Source organism: Chinchilla lanigera, unplaced genomic scaffold (genome assembly GCF_000276665.1).
Source record: "Chinchilla lanigera isolate Chin_1 unplaced genomic scaffold, ChiLan1.0 scaffold00124, whole genome shotgun sequence".
NCBI lineage: Eukaryota > Metazoa > Chordata > Mammalia > Rodentia > Chinchillidae > Chinchilla > Chinchilla lanigera.
In genome coordinates, this window is record NW_004955525.1 from 2,980,306 (window position 1) to 3,008,206 (window position 27,901).

The 27,901-nt window shown below is 35.6% G+C and overlaps 1 protein-coding gene across 1 annotated transcript in view; it reads left to right on the forward strand.

Annotated features, from left to right (window-relative positions):
* The first annotated feature begins 1,914 nt into the window (after positions 1-1,914).
* Pcdh11x (protocadherin 11 X-linked) overlaps positions 1,915-27,901 on the forward strand; it is a 937,510-nt gene continuing 911,523 nt past the window's right edge. The window contains exon 1 of the mRNA XM_013507344.1: positions 1,915-2,287. The gene's annotated coding sequence lies outside the window, so the exon portion shown is untranslated. The remainder of the gene's footprint in view (positions 2,288-27,901) is intronic.

Consider the following 27,901-nt stretch of genomic DNA (forward strand, 5'->3'; position numbering starts at 1 on the left):
TTAATTAGTGTTTAATGTGTGCATTATGGATAATTATTAGTGCTTTGAAAGCACTCCTATAAAATGACTTTGTTACATTGTTCTAGATCAATCAGTGATTTTATTTTCATTGAGTTCCTGCCATCTCTTATGATACAGTATCATTCAACAGTGCAAACTCCAAGAGACAGAGCAGTAACCATTTGACATTTTGATTTTATCTCACAGAAAGATGACAATGGTTATGCTAGATAGTATGAACAATGAAGACAAAATTACAAGAGGAATAAAATATAATGGTAAGGTATCTACTTAGACCTGTTTGAATAAATACTTCCTTATGTTTTCTTTCATACTGGTGCACTTCTCCTGGTTTCTACCAATAGTGGTTTTACTTGTAAAAAAGAAAAATTCCAAGTAAAAAGAAAGAAAAGAAAACCCAAAAATGGGTTGTGAAGAGTAGTTAATCAAGTTTTTAACTTTTAAAAATACCATGAATTGGAAAGGAGGCAGTTAAGAAGATGGAAGACACAGGAAAGCAGTCATTTCAAAAATTGCCCTTTAATTAAAAAAAAATTCTGTGAGGAAGCAATTAAGAAAAAAAAAAAGCTCAACAGCAAAATCTTTCCATGCTACTATTCTATCCCTCTGCAGTTGTTCCACAATCCATTCAGCAAACAGAAACTAAAACATGTTACTCTGCTCATGGCGCCAGATCCAGTCTACTTTGAGGCCTTCCAGTACAGGAGATATTCCTCTGCTTTTAAAAGCAAAACAGAATACCAGAAAGATAAAGATTCTCTAGAGGTTAAGCAAAGACAGTGGATTATTCGCCTAAAACCCGCACACAAGAGTACTTTACAGAATTCACCCCATTCTTTGTCCCCTGAGTAAATAGTTTTTAATACCTTGCCAGAAAAGGAGAATTAGCCCCTGCTTCTTAATACTCAGGACACTTCTGAGTCAGAAAACAGTCACACAGTACCTAGCTACTTTAGTGGTCTTAGGAACGCTGACACCCCAATGCCTGGCCTGGGGCATAGACCACTAGGCAGCTGGAGTGAGTTGGCAAACACTGGCCTTGAGGCTCCTGATGGGATTCTTTCTTCTGCTGCTTCCTTTCCTACCTTCAAAACAGGCTTTCCATGCCCATAATGATGACCCCCATGGTGATCGCTTCCCAGCAGCGATGCAGCCAGAACCTTGCTAAGGCAGGCCACTGGGATCCACCTCCATAAACTTACTCTTACTTGTTCTCTGGAGTAACCAAACGCTGAACCCCACTCCCCATCACACCTGGACCTTGAGTCTGGCAAGGCAACCTTGGTACCCTTGCTGGCTCTGGGCAGAGTATGATATACGTAGAAACAGCTTCTTGGCTCAGACTGCCCGGCTCTTTCCTCTACTTCCACTAGTCTACGTAAGTATCCTTTGTATGAGAAAATGGTGTTGCTTTCTGAGTGCTTGTTCTCTTGCTGGAGTCAGGGCAGCCAGGCGGATCTCGAGAAAAGCATACTGAATAAGAATAACAACATTTCTTTAAGATAACGTAAATGAGCGAAATTTAAAGAACAGGCCGGACTGAGGGGAGAAATGTATGCCCTCATTTCCTTTGCTCGGGGTAGCAAGCCACAGGAAAGCTTGAGTTTTCCCAGGCAGCGGATCCTGTGTGCAAATGTGCCCACAGCATGAATTCAGCCCCCGGTTCCAGGCAAGGACTAGTGACTTCCTAAGTTCACCACCTTCCCTTGCCTCCTTTTCCTGGGCAGTTCTCGGTGGGAAGGGAGAGCCCGCCTCCTGAGCAGAAGGGTAAGGAAGACTGCAGGTAGTGGGGGTCAGAGGAGGGTTCTCAGCAGGCGATGCAGCGTTGTCTCTTCCTAGCCGGAGACGGGAGCATTGGTTCACTTCTCACCCTCCTTTCTGCTCGCTCGCCCCCCTGCCTTCCCCCTTCTCCTGCTCAGTCTAGTCCCTCCCCCTTCTGCATTTAAAACGGCTGGCTTCTGGCATTCCGCAAACCGTCAGGGTGGGAGGAGCAGTGAGCCTTAGCTGCACGCCTGGGCCGGTGCGGCAGAGCAGAAGGCAAGCCAGAGAGAGCAGAGTAGCACTGGCGGTGGCGACAGAGGCTGCACAGGCATCCCAGACAGCCTCAGAGGCCTGAACAGCCTCAGAAAGAGTCTGTACGACTCCAGCTGCTCTGCGAACTGCTAGGTGTGGCGTACAGCCCGCTACAACACAGTCTCCGTGCAGCGGACGGAAGCCTTTTCTCTCTTACACCTCTTCGTCTTGCTCGAAAGGTGTCCTAGACTAGGTAAGTATCCGGTCCGGGAGACAGAACGGACTGCGGCGCGGGAGGCATGACAGGTCCCGCAGTTAGTGCGCGGAGATTGCTGGGTGCCTGAGCTTGGGGTCTGGACTATGACCACAGAGATGTTTTAAAGATGCTGCTGATGTCCTTTCTTCCGCTTCCTCCTTCTCTTCCCTAGGGGTAAGAGAAAGAGAAAACCCTTGGGGTGAGCTCAGAGAGAATATTTTTTTGGCACTGCCACCAATCGGTTTGGTTACTTTGCGAACTCACTTTTGTCAAAAAAAAAAAAAAAAAAAAAAAGTGTCGGTGCATGAATTTCCCCGACATTGGTTTTGCAAAATTGTCTTTCACTTTAACACATAAACAGCCAGCTTCAGCGAGGATGAAAGAAATTCTAAGATCTGGGCAGATACAGAAAAAAGAACATGCCTCAGACACTTGGGATGGACTGCTGGAGGTTTGGAATTGAGGGGCAATGGTCAGAGCTGAGAATCCACCTCCTGTCTTTTGCATCCGCCCCATGAAAGCCTCTCTTTGATGCTTCAGTTTGGATCCTTGACAGGCTGGATTTAATCCTGGGGGGTGGGGAGCTTGACCCTCCCAGAGAAAAAAAGAGCTCAATGATTTTGCAGGGTGCTCCCAGCAGCTCCTCCTGACACTCGCCTCCCAGCCTTTCCTGACCTTCCCGCCCTATTTATGGGGCTGTGCTTAAGCAGCACACGCTAGATGTGGGGACTATAAGTGTGGAAAATTCAACCTTTCTTTTTAAAGGCAACTTCTCATAATCGAGTAGCCAAAAAAAGAAAAAGGCATCCAATAAAAAATGACTTTCTAAGAATGTAGCCCAATATAAAAGGGTGCTTCATTTTCTAAAGAAATGACGTGTAATCCCTTAGCTGAGAGAACACCCACCAGTCCCCTAAACACTTGGCGCTAAGACCCTAAAACCAGTTCACCTCTGCATAAAGAAATTACTTTCCTAAAGCGTGTATAGTAAAACGGCTCCTTTCCACAAAATGTCTGTTAATGTCCTTGTCATTGGAAAAGGTAACTTAAAAAACCTGCAGATGAGGATATTTCTTTACAGACTTTAGTAGAGTAGAGCCACTGTCGGCCTTGGGTTAGAAACAGGACTTAAACAGGAGAGTTCAGTCAGTCGCAGATTTACTCCTCACTTGAGTGATCACTAATGCCAAGCGGGAGTTGCTATCTTGCCTTCACAATGAAAGAATTATAGAGCTTAACTGAGCACGTTCCCTTTGCTTCCAGAATGGCTTATAACGGCTCCGCTGTTTTGTTCTCCTTTGTGGCTGAGGGTGCGAGTCGCTGAGATGTTTGTGTGAATTGCGTGTGAGCGCGCACGCCTGCAGGAGGGCCCTAGCCTTTGAGAGAAGGGCACCCTTCCAAAAGGTTGTGTCCAGTCTGGGAATCCAAAACTTGCGCCACTGAGGCACACAACTACAAAGAAAAACCCGGAGAGAAGAGGAGTTAGGACAACAGAAAAAAATAAAAGTGAACCGCCACAGCAACAAATGAAATAGAATAAGGTGTCCTTCCTTGTGTAGAAACCTGCTGAGATAGGATCTAAACCTAGCATAGGAGGTACAGTACGTCTGTACAAATTTTATTGTATGGGAGGAAAAATTGATTGAAAATCAGGGTAGAAGGAAAAGAGGGCAAAAATGGAGTTAGAGCGATGTTGTTGGAGGAGCAACGTGCGTGACCCGAGCTAGCACTGCAACTAAGAAACAACCTGAGGAGCTGGGATTCCGAACACTGAGTATCACATCGGACAAGGTGGTGGCGCTTTGTGACTGAAAGAAAACGTCTTCTCCCTTAGAAAGTAAGCCAGCTGTGACTCAAGAAAAAAGATGGGTTTTATTCCTAAGGACCGTAGCAACTTGGTAGAAACCAGATGTAATTCCACTTGTAATCTTCTTTGCCACATTCTCAAAATCACGGCGGGAAATCTCAGTCTCAGGACTGTTCTTGTGTGTGTGTGTGTGTGTGTGTGTGTGTGTGTGTGTGTGTGTGAAGGCACTGGAAAGCAAAAATATATATATCCAATTCTCTTTGTCTGGCTCATCGGAGACAGCGTGGACTGTGTGAGGAGGCTTTTCAGGAAACCACCGAGAGATGGACATGATTTGATCTAAAGATACGTTTCTCTCTCTCTGCTAAATTAAGAACTGCTGCGCGAAGCTCCAAGAGCTGAGTCCCACCACCGTTCTCTGGGCGCTGAGTTTTCCAAGCTGTAAGGAGAGCATTCTCGAGGAATTCCCGAGATCCTGGTTCTCTTGTTGCCTTCTCTGGCACAGCCCCTCCTTCTGGCGATGATGTCAGCCCCCTAGAGGCTCGGAGGCGGAAGGAGAGTCGGTCGGGTACGGGAGTCCTGGCCCGGAGCTCAGACTGCCCAGATTGGCACTTGGTCCTTACACACATTTGCCCTTGATTCCTTAGGTCCCTTCCAGCGCTTCTGCTCATTGCCCTTACTTCCAGCTCCCCTGCTCCCCACTGGCGCATAGAGGTGCTGGAGGCTGAAGTCAAGGCTACTTGCTGGTGCACGGTGGATTTTTGAACGCGGTTATCACTCAGATTTGGAGTTTTCCCCTACCCTTTTCCTCCTTAACCCCGCTTTCTGCCCCTTCGCCTTTTTTTTTTTTTTCTTTTTCAGCTCCCACCTTCACTGTCCGTAGTCAATTTATTTATTTAGCAGCATTTTGGAGAGCAAGTTTTCTTCCCAAGCCATAATAGTTACAAGTGCTAAATTCCCGCTGTCCCCTGCCCCCGATCCTTGATAAGGAAGCATATGAAGATCGCGGCTTCTGTAAAAATGTCTGGTAGTCTCTTTTCTCACACAACAAACTCCCTAGACGGAGCTGAGGGTCCTCTCAGAAAGAAATGCTGTGGTGGTAGTAGTGGCAGCAGCAATCAAAAGCTTAGGCACTGCACTGGGAGTTCCCTGAACTGTAAATTGGGAGAGGAAATTGAAAGCTGAAGAGACAAAGATTCCAGCTGCTGCTGCCGATGGGAAGAAGCACAGTGCTATTATAAGCCTGCGCAGTCATTTCTACCGATCTGGGCGCCAAATTGGGAAGATTCTGAAATAGGTTTTTACAAGAGGGAAGCAGCCTTGGCTTCCCTTCTGAGTTTGCTCCTGTCGTTATAAGGAGCAACTGTCCACTTTCCTGAATTTAAAACACTGTTTCTTTGCGTCCTATGCTTTCTGATGTGTTCTCACCATGGGTCATTTTGAGAGCCCCCCACTCCAACCCTACCACAAACAGAACCTTCCACCTGTGCACACACAGGATTGTAAGCCCTTTATCAGTGTGTGCTAGTTACAAGTAACTGCCAATACACATGGCAGTTACTATGTCTTCAGAGACAAAGGAACCACTTTTATAAAAACTGCATTCTTAGTTATTTTTCTGTGTGTGTGTAGAAAAGAGGCAATTTTGAATCTTTTCTTCAATAAAGTCATTGGAAATTTGATAAAAAGAAAGAGTATGCCATAAAAATAGATGCTATGCTTTACTATCAAAGATATAGGTGAATTTTACTTTTTGGAAAAATATAATATATATTTAATTGAATTGACTTTATAACCTTCCAAATTACATGCCATTGTCTGAGCAGATATAGTATCTGAATATTTTATTGATTATTCAGAATGCAGAATGAAAACTAAATAAGATCTATTAATATTTTAGACCACTTTATAATGTTCAAATTAACCATGGTTGAAAATAGTATTATATTTCAATTGAAGTTCTTCACAAAAACATTGTCCCTAAAAGTGGTCTTTTCTTAAAAGAAAGTATCAATTTGCCTATGTGCCACAGTGTCTTAAGATTTTGGCCCAGTGCTTCATTAGTTGTAAAGCACAAGTTTATCAAGACATTAAGGTATTTTAAGGTGAGAAGTGTTGTTTGAGAATTAGTTATATCTATGGAAAGACTGCATTCATATTATCCAATAATTTAAAAAATGAAAGAGCCTTTCATCAATTACTGTTTTAAATTAGAAGAGTGATTTTCAGAAATCATAAATGTTTGTATTATCTTTTTTAGTCTAAAATCCTTAACTACTCAAGGATTTAAATTTCCCTTTGAATAATCTTAGTTATTCCCAGCCCAAATTTGAAAGAATGTTTTTTTTTTATTTTAAAAATAAAAGGAGGAAAACATTAACAGACAACCTTTTACAAAATAGCAAAAGAACAGTATAAACAATACAGTGTTACAAACAAAGTGGTAGGAAATTAACAATGCTTGTTGAACTACATATTGATATCTTGAAAGAATGATTTGGTCAGCCCAATCTACTCACTTTGAAGGATGAGATTTGCATAAACAGAAAGTGCAAAGAAAGAAGAAATCCTAGAAAAGGATATCTCTGTTCAATAAAAACTGTTTTAATAATGTATCACATCTTTTAACACAGCAATAATAAAGTTAATTTGTTGATGGATATTAATGAAAAGGAAAATTCTTTTATGATATTTAAATTATTAGAATGAAAATTGTGACTTTAAATGACTTTACAATTTAATTACTATCATGTTGTAAAATGAAAGTCAAACAGTTTTTTGCTACATTTTCATTTTGACTAACTCTTCTAGTTAATATTTTCAGTATATACAGTATTTTATCTTTTCATATCATTTACAAAGTAATTATATTATTGTAATCTCATGAAAACTTTGATTAGGAAAGGAAAGCAGGATTACACTGCTTTATATAAGTGGAAACTCCAAAATTCAGGCATGTGTACTTAGCTAAGACTAACCAGTTAATAAGATAGGAGAGCTTAAATAGGATTATTGGTCTTCAGTCTCCAAGCAGGGTTTTTCCTCAAAAAAGCCTTTTTCATAGCTGGGAATGTATATTTTCAGAGTTCTGAATCAAGCAAGAAAAATAGGAGTAAATATGCACCTCGAATCCCAAATCATAAAAACGCTCAAAAATTAGTATTATCAAGTATATTAAAATAACCTTGTCAATTGATTGTCTACTTGCATTGTATTTTCCTATTTAGTGTTTTTGTGTCCAGATCATATAAAATTTTGATGAAATAGTAGGACTAAAATGCACCCTGTGCCCTGGTGCATGCCTATAATCTCAGATATTCTGGAGGCTGACGCTGGTGGATTGCAAGCTAACCTAGGCAACTCTGTGAGACCCCCATCTGGAAATAAAAAATAAAAAAGACCAAAGATGTAGCTCAGTGGTAGAGTGCCCATAAGTTAAATCAGTCCCCTGTACAGAAAAGAAAAGACCATTAAAATGTTAACTCTACACAATCACCAAAAGCATTCATACACTCTTTTCATTTTATTTAAAATAATTCAGATTATGACCCACTATAATGTTGCTCCATAAAGTTTGAGTTTATTTAATTTGACAAATATTTAATGCTATATCTTAATTCACACTTGTTTCATGACACCTATATTTTTACTTACACTTTATTTTGGGGATGTTAGCCAGTTATTTGAAAGTACTGGTATTCTTATGCTTTGTTTGAAGAAACATGACTTTAGTAAACAATTGCATATAGGAGTGTATATCAGCTAAAAGGATATTAAATTTGATTATGCAAATCATTGTTGTCTTTAGAATTATAAACTACTTCCTGTGGTTGATAGAATAATAATTGTGAGTAGAAAGCTTATTTAAAGTGTGTGAATGTCAAGCAATTTATGATTTATATTTTATTAAATTCTAGAGAATGAATCGCCTTGGGCAAGTAATTTCACTTCCCTGGACTCGTTTTCTCAAAAGTAAATGAAGGAATTGTTGGTTAATTTACGGATCTTTCCAATGGGGGAAAATCCTGTGATGATTTACAAAATGCAGTATGTAAGGTACTTTTTTCCTTGCCCTTTGGCTTTGCAGGTAGTATCAGCTTCCCTGTATTGATTTATTAACCAATAACAAATAAAAACCTATGGCTTATCCTGCATTCAATATTTTAGATTTGGGGTTTTGGATAGCGTTGTGCAGGAGGAACTTCTTGAGGAGCTAAACTTCTGGTAGGGCAGGAACAATGATAGTCATATTAAATTGAATTCAACAAATATTTATTGCATGTCACTCTACATTGTACTACAACAAATGTGACACAGGTATCAAAGACTTGAAAAGTGGAAGGGACCAGAAAGCTTACTGAGGCCAAATTGTTCAGTGTACAGTTAAGAAAACTTAATTTCTGAGACTTGAAATGAGTGCCTCATTTTTCATTTAAGGTAATGGGTGATAGATTAATTTACTTTCCAACATGTTCAGAATTCCAAAATTTCATGATATAGGATTTTTCATTTGGGTAAATACAATAATTTTGTATCTTACCAGAAAGTCAAGTGTATTCTAAGTGTATCCAAACCTTGTTTATTTCTTTGGCTTTATTATTGTAGACAATTTCTTACTCTTGACTTAGATATAGAAAATACTATTTTCCACACTTTGTATTAAATTGTGGTTATGAAAAGTCCTCCCACATTGTACATATTAGGATATAAAATTCACTAAATTATATATTTACATGGAGCTCAGGTGAATATAGTATCAATGCATTAAATAATATAAGTATTTCAAGTTGTAAAAATAACTGGAAATCCTCATTAATTGAAAATGGCTCAAAATATACATCCTGGAAGAATAGTTTTATATTTATATGTACAAACTTACCCTAATACTTGAATGAACATTTACATGATGTTTTAAGTATAATTTAGGGAAGATTTTAAATGACTCTTTGAAACTTTAATCTGTTTGACGTGTATGTGTCTCTGTTAAGGAGTATGTCTCAGGCAAAGTTAGAAGGTAATATATGCCAAACCAATGCTTTTCTTTCTTTTGCAAATAACCTTGAAACACAGCTATGCTTTATTTTAAAGGAGGGGGAAAGAGGGAGGGGAGAGAAAATAAAACAGAAAAGAAAGAGAACTGCCACTTAGGGGATAGGGCCTAGATTTTAATTTAGTGTGAAATATGTCAATTTTTGAAGTTGCCTTGGCTGACTTTCCTCTCACCTCTCACTCCTCTAATGTTGTACACATAATGTATCATTTAAATGTTATCTGGTAGTTGTTTGCTGGTTTACCAGAACCCATCATCTTCCAAGATATACTTTTCTTCAAAAGAGAACCTTAAAAATAGGAAACACACACACACACACACAGAGAGAGAGAGAGAGAGAGAGAGAGAGAGAGAGAGAGAGAGAGAGAGAGAGACAGGGCAAAACCTTGCCTAAGAGATGGCTCTATATTCATCAGGCAAGATTTCCATTGTCATTCTCTTGCACTCAGAAAAGAATTTGCTCAGTTCAGTATTGTACTTCTAGCCTTCAGTTAGGCTCCACATTTCTCCCCACTCTTTGTCTGCAATTCAGTCCCTGAACTGAGTTTTAACATCCATGAGACAAAGCAGTTATCATATATCCTGGCTAGTTTATAATGCAAATTTATACAAAGCAGGATACTTTGAGAGAGGGAATATGAATCCATTGACCATCACACATTTTCAGACTGTCTCTGAATTACATACATGTGTAAACAAATTGGGGAGTATAAGGCTAATGCTCAAGAAATGTATACTTGGGTAGCCATAATAGAATAAAGCACTTTAGAAAGAAACAGAGCCAATATAGAATTTCTAATCAATCATCATCATGCCAGTGGCTTTATTTTAAACTCCAGTTTCTAGGACGTTGCATTCTATTCCTGTGCCTCTCAAGTGTTAATGTCCAGATCAATCATTTGGAAATTTCATTAAAATGGAGATTCTGATTCAGTAGCTTCTAAGTGAGACCTGAAATTTTACATTTTTAAGGAGCTTTATGGACATATAAATGCTGCTACTCTTCAGACCAGACTTAGCAAAAAGGAATTAATTTATAATTTGTAAACATATATGACAAAGGTGAAGTAAGCCAACAGTAACTAATTTCTTGAAACATAAAATTGGCATTCAGCAAAGTACAAAATTTTTAAAAGTCAAATATGTATACAATTATTTGAACTTGAATATTAAAATTGATTTTAATCTTTGGTGTAACTCAGTTAAAGCTGTAGTTCAAAATAAAACCCAGTTGCTTTCCTGTTTTACAGAAGCTCTTATTTCACAGGCTCTGTATGCATACATTTATAGTGCTTAGTAAATGCATTGGTGATAGAGTGTAGATTCCCAATTTAATTTTTAAATTTCAAAGAGATGCATAGTTTCTGATCAGTTTTAATGTAGCATAAATCCTTTGAAGGTATTAGTTTGTAAATTCTTTAAAATGTCCATATAAGTTAATAATTCTGAGTTTAGAATAAAATAATCAATTGTATTTTGATTTACCTAATTTGAAGATGCCTTTAATTTTCTTATTAATTTTGTGACATTTCTCCAAGACAATAAAAGAGACAGCAAAAAATGTTATTTTGTATTTGTTGTCTGCCCCCAAATTTCCAAAAGTGGTAACAAATGCTAAATTAGGTATCATGCTTGTTATCCTGTCACAACTATACTTTATTGTTCAATATAAGAGAATAATTCCTTAATCTCAATTAACCAGTCATTTATAATCAGTCTTGGAAAACGTTTGTAGTTCCATTTCTTTCATGTGATTCATCTATATGCAGAACTAGTTCAAATTAGATCAAACACAGAACATTAAATGCAGTTACTGAAGTAAGTCAAATGCAGATGTTTAAACAGTGCTTTTTTAGGAGGCACAACATGATTCTATCAAGGTTAAGGAAACAACTGAAAAAATTGTCACTTCAAAAATGAGATACATATCTTAATTGTGGCAATATATTGCCAAAGCCAGGGCCTTCCTAGTGTAACTATCTTTTCTTATCTCTGAAATTTTAATATCAATAAGAGAGCTTTTTCAATAGTAGTAATTTCAAATTTGCTGACCTGTTCACTCTGTCCTACAAATAACTTTACTTCTTTAACATAATCTATACTGGGAATTATTTAGTGATTTGAACTTTTTTTAAAAAAGGAAGCAGATACTCTTTAGATTTAGAATGCAGTTTCAGGTTGATTTTTCTCTAAAATTTTAATTGTGAAAATATCATATATAGTTAAATTAGGTAGACATAGTATAGACAGTTAGACAGGGCTAGGCCTAAAAGGGAAATACTATAAAAGAGAACTTTTTTTTTTTAAAGTTTGGCCTTTTGAAACTGCCTGGCCCTGTAACTGCTTCATGGCTTTGTAAATACTTTCTTGACCCTTGCAACACATGAGGCCAACTGAACATGCAGGATGACTAATTGTACCAAGTTTCCTGACCATTAATCTATCCTTTCACTGATGATAGTAAATCTAGCCTTGGAACTCAGGATCTCACTCTTTTAGCTTATCAGAAGTACTACCAGGTTGTTCTGTCTTGCCTTTGTATATCGTGCTTGTGCGTCTTATAAAATCCTTAGGCGACCAGAGATTGGGGCCTGATATTTTGGGAATGAGCCCAATCAGTGTCTGTCAATGCAAAATAAATTTGCCTCCAAATCCTGGATGTGGTTTCTGTTGGCCATAGTATCTAGTGCAACTGAGAAGAGTGACTGTGCTGACCTATTTGGCTACTGGTCATGGCCCTTGTGGAAGAAGCATGGACCGCCTCAGGTCTCAATGGGAAGGCACACCCTCGAGATTTCTCAAGTCCCCTTGGAGGTCTGGAGGGGAATTCCTGGTTCCTTGCTCAAGCAGCTCACATTGGAACCTAAAGGGAGGGGGACACAGTCTGTCTGTCTGTCTACCTGCCTGCCTGATTCCACTAAGACCCCCATGGGCCTCCCAGTTAGCCTGTCAGTCCTGCTCAATTTGAGCAGAAGAAAAGCTTCATCAACTCTGCTGGTTAAGCCCACATTGAAGGGAAGGGGGTGTGGAATTTTTAACTTCTAAGTGCCTGCTGAATGATTGTGTGAATAAATGAACCAGGGAGTGTAAGCAATAAGCTGCTCCATCTGTGCACCAAGACTGGGAAGCACTGGTCAAGGTTGCTGATTGGGCCCTCACCTGCAGTTCCATGGTGTGGTGGATTGACAACTGGTGGTCAAATTGTAACCCAGCTGAACTGAATCAGCATGATGCTACATCTAGAAGGCCTACCTGAGGATTGTTGCCAACATTAAAAGAACTGAGAGGAAGAAGGGGTCCTGTTTGTTCTTCTGGAGAAGCTTGTTGTGCTGGCTTTACTGATTTGAACTCAGCTGTTATCATTGGAGGAGCTCTGGACATCAATGTTATAGAGGATGGCTATAGTACTTTTTGGTTCATATTAACTGCCTCTACATATTTCAGAAATCTAGTCTTAGATCCACTGAAAAATTTACCTGGACAGTTCCTCCAGAGCTCAGTTTAAAGAGACAATGCACTCAAAAGCCTACTTCTGTCACTCTGGATGCTGAGCTGACAGGTCGACACATAGCTACAGCTTGAGGACACTGTTCATGGGATTGCAAGTGTGATTGCTTATCCAGTTCTTTCCCATATGTGCTTGCCGACTTGGTTCTTGCTCCTTATCCTTTTATTGGCTGTAACCTTTGCCTTGGCCTTGTGGACTGTTATCCCAGAGGTATAAAAGACAACCAGTAAGGCTCTTTTCCTTACACTTAACACGATTTCATTAGTCGGACATGTTATATTAAACTGTCTTCCTCATCTAAAAAGCTTAGGACTATCAATTATAATTTGAAAATGTTTGATGTTACTAATGTGCTGACATCTAATGTTGGAGTCTGGATAGTGGCTCTGTTTAATTTAACCATGGAGAATCAAATTGCCACCACCCAAGAGTTTTGTCTGGTAAAAACTGACACATAGGAGGTAATTCAGTCCAAATGGACAAGGCCCAGTGATTCTTGTATTTGATCTTTGCCAGATTATTACCATTCCAGACACATGGATTCCCTCTTGTCGAAAAGGGCCCAGAGGACCCCATGCGGAATCCGCTCTAGTGACCTTTAATTTCTATCTGTGCCCTGGAGACAAATACGGACACACAGGCTGCAAATCCAGAGTGGAATATAACTGCCAATCCTGTGAATGTGTGTCCATAGGCTTCTATTGAAGGGGAGCAATGATGATAGAAACAGACTGTCTTAAGGTCACCCCTCAGTTAGCTGAACAAAAACAGCAATGGGGAGTTTGTAATGCCCTGGGAAAAAACTGATATTTCTCTTACAATAAGTCTGAAATAGTCCAAGAAGGTGTACGATATTTATAAGAGAAGTTAAATAACTGGGCCTAAGAATAAAACCAGCAACAGGGATGGTTCCAAGGTCTATCTGTATTGGGACTCTGACTGGGACCCATTTTGGAATGCCTGACAGCCCTTATGTTAATTTTCCTGATAGAGCCCTGCCTGATAAATTGGATTACTCAATTTGTTTCAGACTAGATCAACAGCATAAGTTTACAAATGGCTCTAAGAGCTGTTCCTTCTTATGCAGCTATAGATAAAAAGAATGACCCAAGCACTGAAAAGAGATTTTTCTCAGTAATGACAAGAAGTGGAAATGAAAGGAAAAAACAATACAGGAGACATTGTTCTTTTTAAAACTTTGATTTTTTTCAATTGAATAGTTCTGCAACTGCTTCATGGCTTTGGAATTATTTTATTGACCCCTGTAACTGTGAGAGCATAGCTGAATATGCAGGATGCCTAGTTGTACCAAGCTTCATGACTATTAATCTAGCCTTTTAACTTATGATCTCACCCTGCTAGCTAATCAGAAGAACTGCCCAGCTGCTCAGTCTCGCCTTTGTAACTCCTGCTTTTGCATCATATAAAAACCCTAGACTATCAGAGATTGGGGCCTGATATTTTGGGAGAGATCTCAATCAGTGCCCATCAACATAAAATAAATCTGCCTCCAAATCCTGGATGTTGTTTCTGTGTTTCTGCTTGCCTTAGCAGACATTAAAGGGAATCAGTGCAAAATATGAAAATACATTACAACTGTGGCTGGAGGCACATTGCTGAAGGCCAGCATCAAAATAAAGATCAAATGACCAGGAATGCATGCCTCCAAAAGGGATAAACAATATGCTATAATTGGTACCACCTGGTAAAATCTAGCTAGCCATCAGTCACCTCTGTGTATGGCCAGGACCTTCTGATTCATCTTCTAAAAAGGTCCTTGTTCTTCTCATGTACACTTGCTAAGTGACTTGCTTTCCCAGTAGATCAATGTTACCTCAGGGGCCATATCTGTAATCTTATTTCTTGATCATCATTTTGACCCATGTTGTAGCCACCTTATGACTTTGTACCTATTTCATGAGTTTGTTTTATAAACACCCTCTGTGTAGTGGGGTCTGCAGCAACCCACTTTTGATTTCCCTCCTGTCTCTCAAGAGATACCTCTGTCAATAAAGTTTTGTTACTCTTAATCTCTGTTGTTCCTTAAAATTCATGCTTTGATTTTGGGGAACACAAACTCAGTATATCTGACATCTAGCAGATTGAAAGTTATATTATTTCCCCCATGTCAATAATGTATTCAGGCTTGAATTAACTAGCAGTATGCTTTTCATCACAAAGTATCAGAGGATATTCCAACAGCTGAGATAAGGAAGCTAATTCACCTTACCCATAAAATAGGTGAGCAGATTTGTTGAAGTCAATCTCAGAAATGAGAATTTTCAGAACTAGCCAGTTAGAGGCATGAGATTTTTACTAGGCAGAAATTCAAACCTGCAGAGGATAACACTGGGTTCCACAAATGCATCCCTTACATTTCTACTATTAATTTTCACTTTTGTATAATAGTAGCCATCTATGCATCTCAGTAGCTGTGTCTGGAGGGTAAAGGCAGCAATCCTTGTGTTTATCCACTTGATATGATAAAAGGCAAGGTATGTACACATGTGCAAAATATCAAAGCAGGATTTACACCCAGGTGATGCTTTGTCTAACAGGTTTTGCATATGTTTTCCTGAGCATCATGAGGATGTTCACTTTATGATTTGTTTTTTCTTTAAAGTTTAATTTTGATTTTTCTGATAGAAGTAGCTCAGTTCAGTACAATGGCATATGAAAATCCAGATTTGCAAGTTTTGGAGGAGGTCAAAAAGAATCATCAGCTTACTCATGCATGGATGATGAAGATGATCCTTTATGGTAAAATATATGTTGTCATAATAGAAGAGAAGTATGAGTGGATGATGGTAATGATGATGATGACTTTGACATTGGCCATGTGAGCCAAAGTTCCTGTGACAGTAAAGTGGAGCAATAACTGACTGATACAGGCACAGGGAATGCAGACCTCCTTTATTCAGATGACAAAAAAAAAAAAAACCCACAACAATGTGAGTACATATTTGACTAGTCAAAATGTTGCAAAATGGTCACAGAACAAAATGAAACAATCCAATGTTAGAATTAGGTCTGAAAATATAATGAGGGTCTTGGAAAATGTACAAAGAATTAGAATGTCAGGACTGCCATTCAGTGTTGGAGACTGTAACATGAAATGCTACATGATTCTGTGAGCTACACAAAGACTGAAATATAAGTAAAACATTCTGTATGCCCCAAAAAGTGTTTATTATGACACCTCACTAGCTAAACTGAAAGCATTCATAAATCTGCTGTATTCAGCCTTGATTTCTTCTGGTGATCACAGGAATGTAAAGGACTCATGCAAAAGTCATGGGTCAAATTATGGCATAAGAATATATGCTCTTGCAGATGCAAAGATGTATTATGATTCCAATTTAGACATCTATCCCTGAACTCAGCCACATGATTCTTATTCATATAGTAATAAACCAAATGATGTTGTGAACAGACTTGTTGCTCCCATCTCCCAAACCCATCAGAATATGACATTTGACCAGTTCACTGGTTTCCAATAGATTTAAGATTTGCTAACTCGCAATTTTCATGTACGAAAACTACCTTGCATGTGACAATGGAAGCAAAGATCATTTTTGTTATAGAGCTCTGTTGATACATTCATTTTTTTCACATGAGTTTTTATTTCTGAAGTTATCTCCGAGGTTTTATAAGCAAGTAAGCAGCTGATGTGAACATGTTGATGTCTATTCTAAGTACTCAACTGTGTATTACAAAAAGGCCAGGAAAGAAAAACACACACGCGGCCAGTGTAAGCAATACATGTGTGTGGAATATGTTGTTATCACATGTGAAGACTGCCTTAGATGTAATAATGAACTAAACAGTATTTTCCTTGCAGACTGTTATTGGTATTTTTATTGTAGTTTATTTAGAAATTTATTTTGGTTATTCTTTTTTAGACTTTGTACACCAAAAAGTAATCAATGTTGAAAACTTTGATGCTTTTTATAAACACTCAATAAATATTAAAAATGCAATATTTTTCTTGTGATATTTTTCCTGTTAAGCACTCATTGTTTAATTTAATAAAATTAATGTTTCATCAATATAAATATTCTCAAGAATAAACAAACTTTGACACACCCATAGTTAATAGCCTTTATGACAAAAATGTTTTATGTTCCATCAGAATTCTGGAAATAGACTGCAGGCCCTCAGGAGAGGAACCATCTTATTTCCAGAAAAAGGTGGTCTTTTCCCCAAGAAGGATACTGGACCATTTTATAGAAACTGTTAAAAAAAAAATCCACAATGTCAGATGTTCCAAGTTTGTTGTCTCACAACATTGAGGAATGACGTCATGAACCAAAGGAAGAAGTCAAGAGAGTTTTATTGGAAATAAGTAGAAGAAGAATAGCTCCTGGATTCCCAGAAGGGGTCCCCACTGGGTGGTCACTGAGGCTTCTTTACAGGGGCAATTTGTATAGCAAAATTACAATGTGAGTACAGCATGTGTCAAACTACAATCAACCAATAGGATTCCAAGTATAATCACCTACCTAATAATGATCCAATAAAGAATTAAGTCACATAGCCATTGTGTATGGAAATTACAAAGTTGTTCTTGAAAAGGTACGAGTCTATATGTTCTGTTGAACTCCTGTTCATCTGACACTGGGCTAGATAGTGCTAATTACAGTATAACTTTAAATTACTGTTTACCTCTAGACAGGTTTGCAGGCCTCCTTATTGCAATTGCTTCTCGAAGCATTGCTCTCTTTGGTTTGCCTCCAGCCATCCTTTTTGTGAAACTCAACTTCTTTGATGACTTCATCAAGGGTCCAACTCCTCTCTGGATAGATAGATTAATTTCTATCTAATTTAGGTGTCTACAATAATATAAGCTCATTTCTTTTTACATTTTGTTATTGTTTTGATTTGAAATACGTAATTTAAACATTCTTTGCATTCTCTGAACCTATTCCTCTATTTTAGGATTAGATACCTGCTCTTTTTTTACTCAGTTATGCCAATTTGTAGATTTCCAGCTTTGCTGATAATTTTGGGTGTGATGGATAAGGAAAGGAAACAGCCTAAATTGAACCAAGGAAATGGTGATATAGATTGCCTTGCATAACTTTCACTAGGTCCTGGAAGTTGCAATCTTCCTAAAAGTACAATTTTATTTATGATTCCCTTGTCTCCTTTCTACATGACCTTTACTTCTAACTCATTCTAAAGTGGTTCACACATACTAGTATTTTTATTAAAATATATTTAATTTTCTTGGAGAAGTAAGAACTATTTCAATTAAATGCATGCTTCTGGGCATTATGTATTATTATGAAATCTATAGTTTATTTCAGGTAATGTAATAAAACATGATACCTTAATGTAGACTAAGGTCAGTTACATGTAGTTAAAGTACATTATTTTCCTAAACATTCTATTCATTTTGGAGCTATTTGCCAGAGGTCATACACGTTACTTAATGACCAGGTAGAATTTGGTTTTCCTGATTATTTTCCTTTTCAGTATAACGTACTGTTGCCCCTTTTACCATACTAAAAGAGCTATTTCAGTTTTTAAAATTTAATTTAGTTACATATTTGAATAGTATATATCAAATAAAACTGTATTAAAAGGCAAAATGTTTATTTGTTTTAAAAGAATTAAATACTTAAAGATACTGTTTAACTTTCTAAAAAAATTCTACATTGTATAAGATGGTAGTATATATTTTATAACATTTACCATATTGAATATTATATGCATCTCCTAAATGGGGTTTTAGGCTAAAATTTAAAAATCACCCAAATTTTCCTCATGTATTACAAGCAACATATGTATGTCTTTAATCCAATAAATTTCATTTGAGGGAATATTCCAGTGAGTTTTATAGTTGCCTCAACTTTTAATAAAACAGCTTTGTGACTTAGGAGACCAGAATACATTCATGTAAAGATTTAAGATAACATAGAAAGTACTAATCATTCAAAGCATAAACTTAAATTTTGCTGATTTATAGAAAAATAAATATATTCCTTGTTCATTCTAAAAGTGTTTGCTCTCTTGTTAAAAATGTCTGACACATAGGCTTTTAATAGATTAATGAAACAGAGTTGTAAACTTTTGCTTATACAACACATCTTTAAAGGTCATGTTGCTTCTAAATTATGAATTAAGAACTTTTTGTTAAATGTGATATCCAGCAATCTCAGTCATACTTCACTTTAATTACTTTTGTTTATTTGAAAATTGATTTTTACATAACTTATCTTTTATTTTTCTAAAACATTTAAATTACATTTTTATGAACAGAGCCTGTTTCATCTAGCATTCTTATTGGTCTGTGTGTGAATCATCTCTTCTCCCCGTCTCTGTTTTCCTTCCTTTTCCTTCCCTTTGCTTCGGGCATATCCATACATTTCTTAGAGTAAGTTAAGAAATAATTTGAATGCTTTAAATTTTATTTCTACAGAAAAATATGTTGGTAGTTTGTTTTTTTTTTTTTTTTTTTTTTTTTTTTTTTTTTTTTTTTTGTCATTTTGAGATGAGGTTTTTCTATGCAGTTCAGGCTGGATTTGAACTTACTTTGTAGCCCCGGCTAGACTCAAACTTGCAGCAACCTTCCTGCCTCAGTCTCCCAGATGTTATGCGATTTGAAACTTTTGCCTGAGATTTATTTGAGATAAATTTTGAAATTTGATCTATGTGATTGAAGAAAATCAATGAGAAAGAGCGTCCTGTTTTCAAATTCTACTGAACACAGATAAAGTAAGAAAGTGTTAAGCTACTGAAAAAGAACAATACTAATAACTCTTAGCTATTCTTTTAGAAATGATATACTTTTTGTTTTTTTGTTGTTGTTGTTTTGGTTTTTCTCCGGTACCGGGAACCGAACTCACAGAGTTGTGCTTGCCAGACAGGCGCTTTGCCGCTGAGCTAAATCCCCAGCCCCCAGAAATGATATACTTGATAAACTGTTTCTCAGACTGAAAATTCCAGTTATTTAGCTAAATATGATGATTGAAATGTTAGTGTCAAACTTACCAGAACTAACTACTTTTTACATGATTGCTTTCAAATAATGATTTGGTTATCATCATTTATGTGTATTTTAGTTGGTCCAATTTAAACACAAACTTCTTCTTTTCTTTAATTATTTATATCTTAGTAGTCTACATCTGTGCTCTGTGAGTAGAGGTATTGATTGCACTCATGTTTTAAATATTGAAACTGATACTTGCCTAAAGGTACAAATATTGTAAATGGTCAGCTATGTCTAGAATCAAATTCATATTTGTAAAATTGATAGCTGAGTTGTTTTTTTTTTTTTTTAAACCGGGAATTGAACTCAGGACCTTGCACTTGCTAGGCAGGTGCTTGTGCTACTGAGCTATATCCCCGACCTTATAGCTGAATTTTTAAACTAGAATTAAAACTACAAATGTACTTTTGTCTACACTTTAAGATACATTTAACTATACTAATAATGGCTGTGCACATGTGTGTTTCATTTTTATTTCTCTTTAGGCAAATATTTTCAATTGTATTTTTCAGCTTTATTATTTGTGCTAGAACTTTAGAACACTACCTTGAGGAAAGAAAACAATTACGATGGTTAAACTGAGTATGAAGCATTTTACTTGTGGGAGAAATTGTATACATATAAAATCACATTTCATTAAAAATTCATTTATAGCTTGGAAAATGTTAACATACCCACTTTAGAGTCCAATATAAAATCTACTTTTTCTCAGGATAATTAGATTTTTATTGTAGTTTATAAAATCACTTTAAGAAAATTAAAATTACAGCTGCTTTGTAACCTTTCTCATCAAATTTCATTTGTATTAGAAATTTGACAAATTTGTTTTAGAGACACATAACTACTTGAGGAGAAATGGATTTATTGGACAATTTCAATTGAAAATAATGCCTTTGAAATATAGTTTTTATCAGAAATTCCGATACATAGTACTGGATTAAATACTGGTGTGAGAAAATGTCTCACAACTTTGAATAACTAAATATTCTCTTGAACAGCAAATGGAAAATTGAGCTTTTTTACTCAATTTTATAATAATATGTCTACATGAGTTAATCAAGATTTTTTACCTGATTTTCTTCCTAGTAAACTGTCAGTTTTATTTTTATGTGTACATCAACCTTATTGACCAAATATCAGTCTGTATTTCTAGTTAAGACAGTTAAAATGCAGTAACTTCTTGTTCTTTTTAATCATATCCATAAAGTTTTTTCAACTAAAATGTATAATTGTGAGTCACGAAACTTAAAGTCAAAAGTTAAAATATCTTCCCCTGGATTTATTTTCTTAACAATTTTCACATTGTCATGCAATAATAATATCTAGGAAGTCAAAATATAAAACACAGTGAACACTAATTTGTCTGCTTGATATCTACAACCAGAGAAACTTATGATAGAACTTGCCTCAAATAGACTCTCATTCTTGTAGGAAAACAGTTTTCTTTTTATTTTTATCATGCTATTATAAAATTTGAAGAAAATAGAGTAACTAGAATCACTTTTCTGGAGTACAAGTGCAAGTCTATGCATTTTAAGATGTGTCATACATAGTGACCTTCATATTAGATCTAAGAAAATGTTACGGTAAAGATCTAAGATGTCTCCTAAATGTCTCATGTGTCTGTAAAATGATGGTTGTAGGGGTGAGTTGGGGGAGGCATGATCTGGAAGGTGTATTTTTGTCCCAGTGTCCTCTCTTCTCTCTGCTTCCTTCTTGCTAAGCCTTGAACAGCTTTCTCTCACCATGCTCTTTCTCTTTTGGATCCAGCAGACCATGCATGTACTGAGACCTCTGAAACTTTGAAACAAAATTAACTTCTCCTCCTTTATATATCAGGTGTTGAGTATTTTTCCAGTTAATGAAACAGTTACTAATAAAACAACCTACTGCTGATATCATATCAAAATTACAGCATTAAGAAGGCCTATACATATTGATAATTTCTATGTTTATCTGCATTAGGTAAATTTTCCTGTATACTTAGTTTGAATATTCCCAAAATATTTTGAATAAATCTTTTCTAATTGATATAGTGATTTATGGAGTATTGAATATTAGTGAAAAGCTTGATTAAATACCTATACAGACTATATGAATTTGGCCCATGGGAAGTTGCTGTATTACAAGGCAGATTTGTGGAATATCAGCAGCTCCATATGGTTAAGTCTAATAATCAAATATCATAGACCAGAAGATTTACTGAAGGGGAAAATCATTATATTTTCAAGTTAATAGCACCAAGTTCCTGTAAATTGTCAGTGGAGATATTTCCTGAATTCCTCTTCACATGTGCAGATTTGTTGAGGCATTACAAAAAGGTTAAAGAAAAATTGCTGCTGCAGAATTATTTATGAATGATGCACATTTCTGAAGAAAATGAGATTTGCAACATTGGGGCTTTTGAACTAAATTTAACATGAGTTCCTGAAAAACAAAGCACAGTTCCTTTAAATGTCATTAGTGCAAATTACTTAGTTATGCAACATCAATTTTAATGAGATGTACAATCAAGTAAATCTGCTTTCCAATTTAATTTCTTGCAGACTGAGTAGCCACTTTTCTAGTAAAAATCAAGCATTTGGATCAAAAGATAGTATTTGCTGTTTTTACAGATGTATTGTTTATAATTTTGTATATGATAGGAACATATGGAATGATATCTCCATATAATTATTTATCCAATTATCAGAAACTTTTGAAAATTTGTTCCTAAGAAAAACATAAATATACAAAACTCTTTAATATCAAATATTTTACAATTTCCTTGGTTGCATTTTATATAAAATCACTACTGGACCATGTCCTTGATAATTTCAATCTACATTCTGATTCTAAAACATTGTTAGGCTTTGTTTATTTGAGTACACATGGACAAATAAATATATTTTATGCTTTATAAATCTGTAAATTAACTAAGTGCATAAGCCTGGAATCAGCTATATCTACTTTCAGTTTATACCTATACATCTTAATGGCTCTGTGATCTTTAGCAATTTACTTAACTTCTTAGAAGCTCAGTCTCTTCAAATGGAAGTGTAAGTGGCAATAACAGTGCAGGATGTCAGAGAACTGTCATATCAAATGCACTTAACATAGTTCTTGGTGTATAAGAATTACCTAAATGGTAGTTACTCTTATTTTAATAATTGATTACATACTTTGAAAGTTGTATTCACGTGACTACAACTGCTGAATGTATAACAATATTTACCTTAGTAATTTACAAAAATGTGGAATATTATTTCATTTAAATTTTGTATTAATAGGATTAGGACTTAAATTTGTGAGAACATATATAACTTTGGCTGCAGAATTTAAATAATCTGACAGGAAACATATCACATTTTCCAATTTTCTTCAATTACATATTGATAGTGTGATTACTGATAAAGCTTACCATTTTCTCAATAGTAGAAACCATAAACTTCTTGAATTGGTGGCATTGCTGGGAATGGTAGACTGTAAAAATAAAGAATATTATTAGGTAATATTAATGTGTCATGTTCTCATTTTACCAAATATATATCTTCTCAAATATTTAGCCAAAATAACCTTGAACATTTTAAAGGAAATCACCAAATTTATTTTTAAAATATTGTATCATTAAAACACACCACTTTCAGTTAAGTTTTGATAAATCAGAATATTATTTATTTATACAAATGTCACCAAACATGAAATGGCAGTGTTATATTTCAAGAAGTTCTGTTATTTATAATTAATCAATGAGAAAAGAAAAAAGACCACTAAAAAGCCATTATTATATTGGATAATAATTTCATTTTGTATTTACTGCATGGAAAATATTTCACAATGTAATGTATCTATTGCCTTACCTGAAAAAATATTACTTTTATTTATTTTTATGGCAGCAAGACAAATATTTTTTAAGGCTACAAAGTTAGGTGTAGTATAAACTAGGATTGACTTTTCAGAATAACTGAATTATAAACCCAGGTTAACTCCTGATACAAAAAATAGGACAGAAGGTGTTTATTTACAGGTATTTGTACTATATTTATATAGAGGATAAAATATAAAATGAAATATTGACAGGACAATATATATGTAAGGGCTATATATGTATCATATAGGATAAGTTACATAAATTGGTCAGAAAATTCATTGAAAGTTAAGAGGGTACCTGCCAAATTTTAATGTGTATGACAATGATCAGGAGTTGTTAACATAGAGATTGTGATTCAAGAAGATCAGGATTAGGGCCTAAATTTCTCCATTTAATACACTTAGCATTGACAATGCCCATGGCTCAAGATACAGACTTTTTTTCTAATTGAACACGTTTATATGAAAGTTTAATTTTTTGGGTGGTTTTTTTTGTTTTTTTGTTTTTTGTTTTTTTTGTCTTTTTGGTTTTTTTTGTTTTTGTCTTTTTGAGATGGGGTTTCACTATGCAGTTCTGCCTGGCCTTGAGCTCACTTTGTAGCCCAGGCTGCTCTCAAACTCGCAAAGATCCTCCTGCCTCAGCCTCCCAAGTGCTAGGGTTAAAGGCGTGCACCACAACGCCCAGCTTGAAAATTTAATTTTAAAATGAATATTACTCTATCACTGTCAAATGACTATTCAGTCAACATGGATATTGTTGTGCATTTTCTTTTTTATGGCAATATCTTTTTAAACAAAATATACTTTAAGATGGAAGTACTTGTTGGTAAATCATTTATTTACAAATGTTTTATATTTAACACATGAGATATTTTAGTAACTGAAGTATGCAAGTTTTAAGTATATTCATACAGCTGTGACAAGGGAAATAACTCTCAACCTGTTAGATGTCAGATGTGCTGACTCTGTGGACTCACATCATTAAGCTATGAAGTATCTAACCAAAGGATGAGGTTAGAAACATATTATTGGAAATAATAACTCCTGGATTTCCAGGAGGGGTCCAGAGTGGGTGATAGAATGGCCTCTCATTCCGGAGATAATTATGCATAAAGAGCACAAGAATTTCTTGGTTGTTTAGTGACCACCTATCACAGATGGATCTGTGAATTTAAAAATGACTAATTGGGACTCAGATGCTCTAAGCCAGTTTCTCAGCATGCAGAGTACCTTAGTTATTTTTACCATTTCTGATCCAAAATACCTAATACCCAAATTTAAAGGTGCAAAGGTTTCTTTCAGTTTAGAGTTTGTAGAGGTTTCAGTCCATAATTGCCTAGCTGCAAGGCAGGGTGGCATGGCAGAGGGGCATCACAGAAAAGAAATAGTTCATGGCAGGCAGAAGGCAGCAAAGCAGTGAAGTGGTCAATCAGTTGCAGCAGTAGCCTGTCTCTCCCTTTTACTACTTCCAAACTACCCATTTTGGTTGGTGCCACCCACATGTAGGGTGAGCCTTCCCATCATCCACACCCAGAACTCTACCACACCAATCACACAACCTTAATCCCAACTTTGCAAATTTAATCCCAGCATCACACACTGTGGATAGAGCTACCTCTGAAAAGTCCCACCTAGGACCATATGAGGGGTTGTGGAGACATCTAGATATAAGCCATAACACAGAGTTTCAAAGAAACTGGAATTTTAGATAAAAACTGGTTCTTCAGAATTTTAAATTCTTCAAAACTCTGGATCTTAGTAAGAAGAGGGCCATATTTCACATTTCCTAATAAATTTCATTCTTCATCCAATGCCTAGTTCAATATCTATTCTTAACTCTTACCAGTATTGCCAGTCAAACAAACCATTGCCTTACCTATGTGCCTTATTCATAACTTAACTAAATAAATTATTCCTTCCATAAAGATATGTATTCTGTAAAATGTCATGATAAAGGACAATGAAAAAACATATTAGTTTGTTCTACACTGAAAGACTAATTTCGTGAGGAACTTTGTTCAATCTTACAAAGAAATCGAAAAATAATGGCTTTCTTTTTTTTAAAAATATTTTCATTTTTAAATTAGGTCGATTTGAAAACTAGTAAATAAGACATATGTTAAAGTAGCTAAGAAAAATATTAAATTTCTATTTATGGTGGCTGACTGTTAGAAACTGTTAAAATCACTTACTCTTCTTACTCCAAGAATTTGCTGTTTCCCTTTGGGATGTAACACAAAGTGATGAATATATCTAAATTTATTGTAAAGTAGATTTTTTGTGAATATAAAGTATAATATTAGATCTACATTTCCTTCTGCCACTTCTACTTGTACTCACTTCATGTCTTTAAATAATTCTTAATGCAACATTTTTCCATATAGATATTACTTTGCCTAATTTTAATCCTCCATGGTAAAGGGAATATGTACAAAATATAAGTGTTTTTGTCTAAGAATTCTATTCCTCCTCGAAATGTAAATTCCCCAGCAAGTGTTCCAAGATTTTTTTAAAAATAGACCCCTTTGATCTAGGAATTGTATATTGCATATGTATTGTATAAATGCATACAGACATGAAAGTGTATATAATTATTTAAATATTTTCAGCAACAACTCAAAAAGGGATTTTTAATGTTTTGAAGCTCTCATGTTAGAATAGAAGCATTATAAGAACTGCACTAATGTTTACTGATTACATATATGTAGGCCAGCTGCACTAAATTAAGTGCTAAAGATAAATGAGACTAGGGCAAACTAAATGAATTGTTTTTGCCCAAAATAAAAAGGAAATAACATTTGTTAATATGAAGATGATGTTGGATAAATGAAGTCTCTAGAGTTTTTTATTAAATAATTTAGTATATTTTGTGTGAATAATTTTAGAGTATAAATTGTGGAGAGCAGCAATGTAGTACAGTGAGGGGAAAAGAAAGACTGTTATTCAAATTTAATTTCCATTACTTTGTAATAATGTACGGTTGAATAATTCTATCTATTTATAATGAATATTCTATGAACTTACTAATTTCTGCAAAATAGGAAAATTCTTATCCTTTCTTTCTTGACATGTACTCAAAGTAAAACTCCATAGAATAAAGAGAATGAAAGTGAAGAGTATGTCTCCTGTGTAGCTAAATCTTAGCCATTTAAAGCGATTTATTTCCTCTAAAAAGAAGTTGTTTTAAAAAGGGAGAGTGGACATTTGTGGTTTTTTTACCTATTATAGTTGTAATTCTTTTCAGTATCTAAATTCTCTGGACAAAGAATTGTCATAATCTCCACCATATATATGTTTATAAATTGTAGAGCACAGAAATATAAAACTACAAAAGAAACTTTTCTCAAGAGAAGCTACAAGGTGTATAAATTTTACTTACCTTATCTGTGGGAATTTCTTTACCTAATACTTTTGAAATAATAAGGCACAGAGTTTATGGGAATTTTATTCTCACTAAAAATTAACTTCTCCACGCAAGTTAAATTTAGATGTGTATATGTAATTTAAAGTTATTTTTAGGGCTAAACTGATGTAAGGGTAATTGACAAAGGTAGAATTTGATACTAGATGGTACTTAGGGAAAATAGAATAAGCAACAAATAAAAGCAAAGGCTTTTTAAAATTTTTGTAATGATGGGTGTAAAACTTGGGTCTCAGACTTGCAAGGCAAGATCTCTGCAAGTGAGCTCTACCCTATCAAAGAAATTTCTGTTGATAGAGGCTAGTATCTACATACCCTGTGGTGTTTCTAACCACCTATTTTTTATCCTATTGTGTATAAAATTTGCACAAATACAGAGAGTACACAACATATTAATCATAGTTTTTATAATATTAGAATGAACAGGAAAATTTTTTATCATTCACACAATGGATCTGGTCTTATTTACCTATGCTCTCTATGGTTCAGAAAGAGGCAATGAGATAAGTACTCTCAATTGAACAAGGATCAAGTAGTTTAGCTTTTAGTAGAAACATCCCTGTAAACCTTATTGATGTAAAGGTGAATAGGAAGAATCAGTCACTAAGGCAGAGAGAAACAATCATTGTTAAATACATTTCATAATCATTTGAATGTTTATTGTTATAATGAAAGTATAGTTATTATATATACATAATGAGCACATTCATCATTAGGAATTTGTACCTGTACATGACATATATTTCCCATTCTCCTCCCCTCCCTTCAACGCCTCTTCCCTTCCTTATTAACAATGCTTTACTTTCATTTTATCCTCATTTTCTTATTTTTCTGTTCCCTTCCTTTCCTTCCCCCATCTCCCTCACTAGTGCCAAATTTCCTTTTGGAAAATTTCTTCCTAATTCACAACATCTATTACATATTTTGGTTCTTATTTACATGTTCAGGTTCTCACAACAGAAAAACAATGCTATATTATATA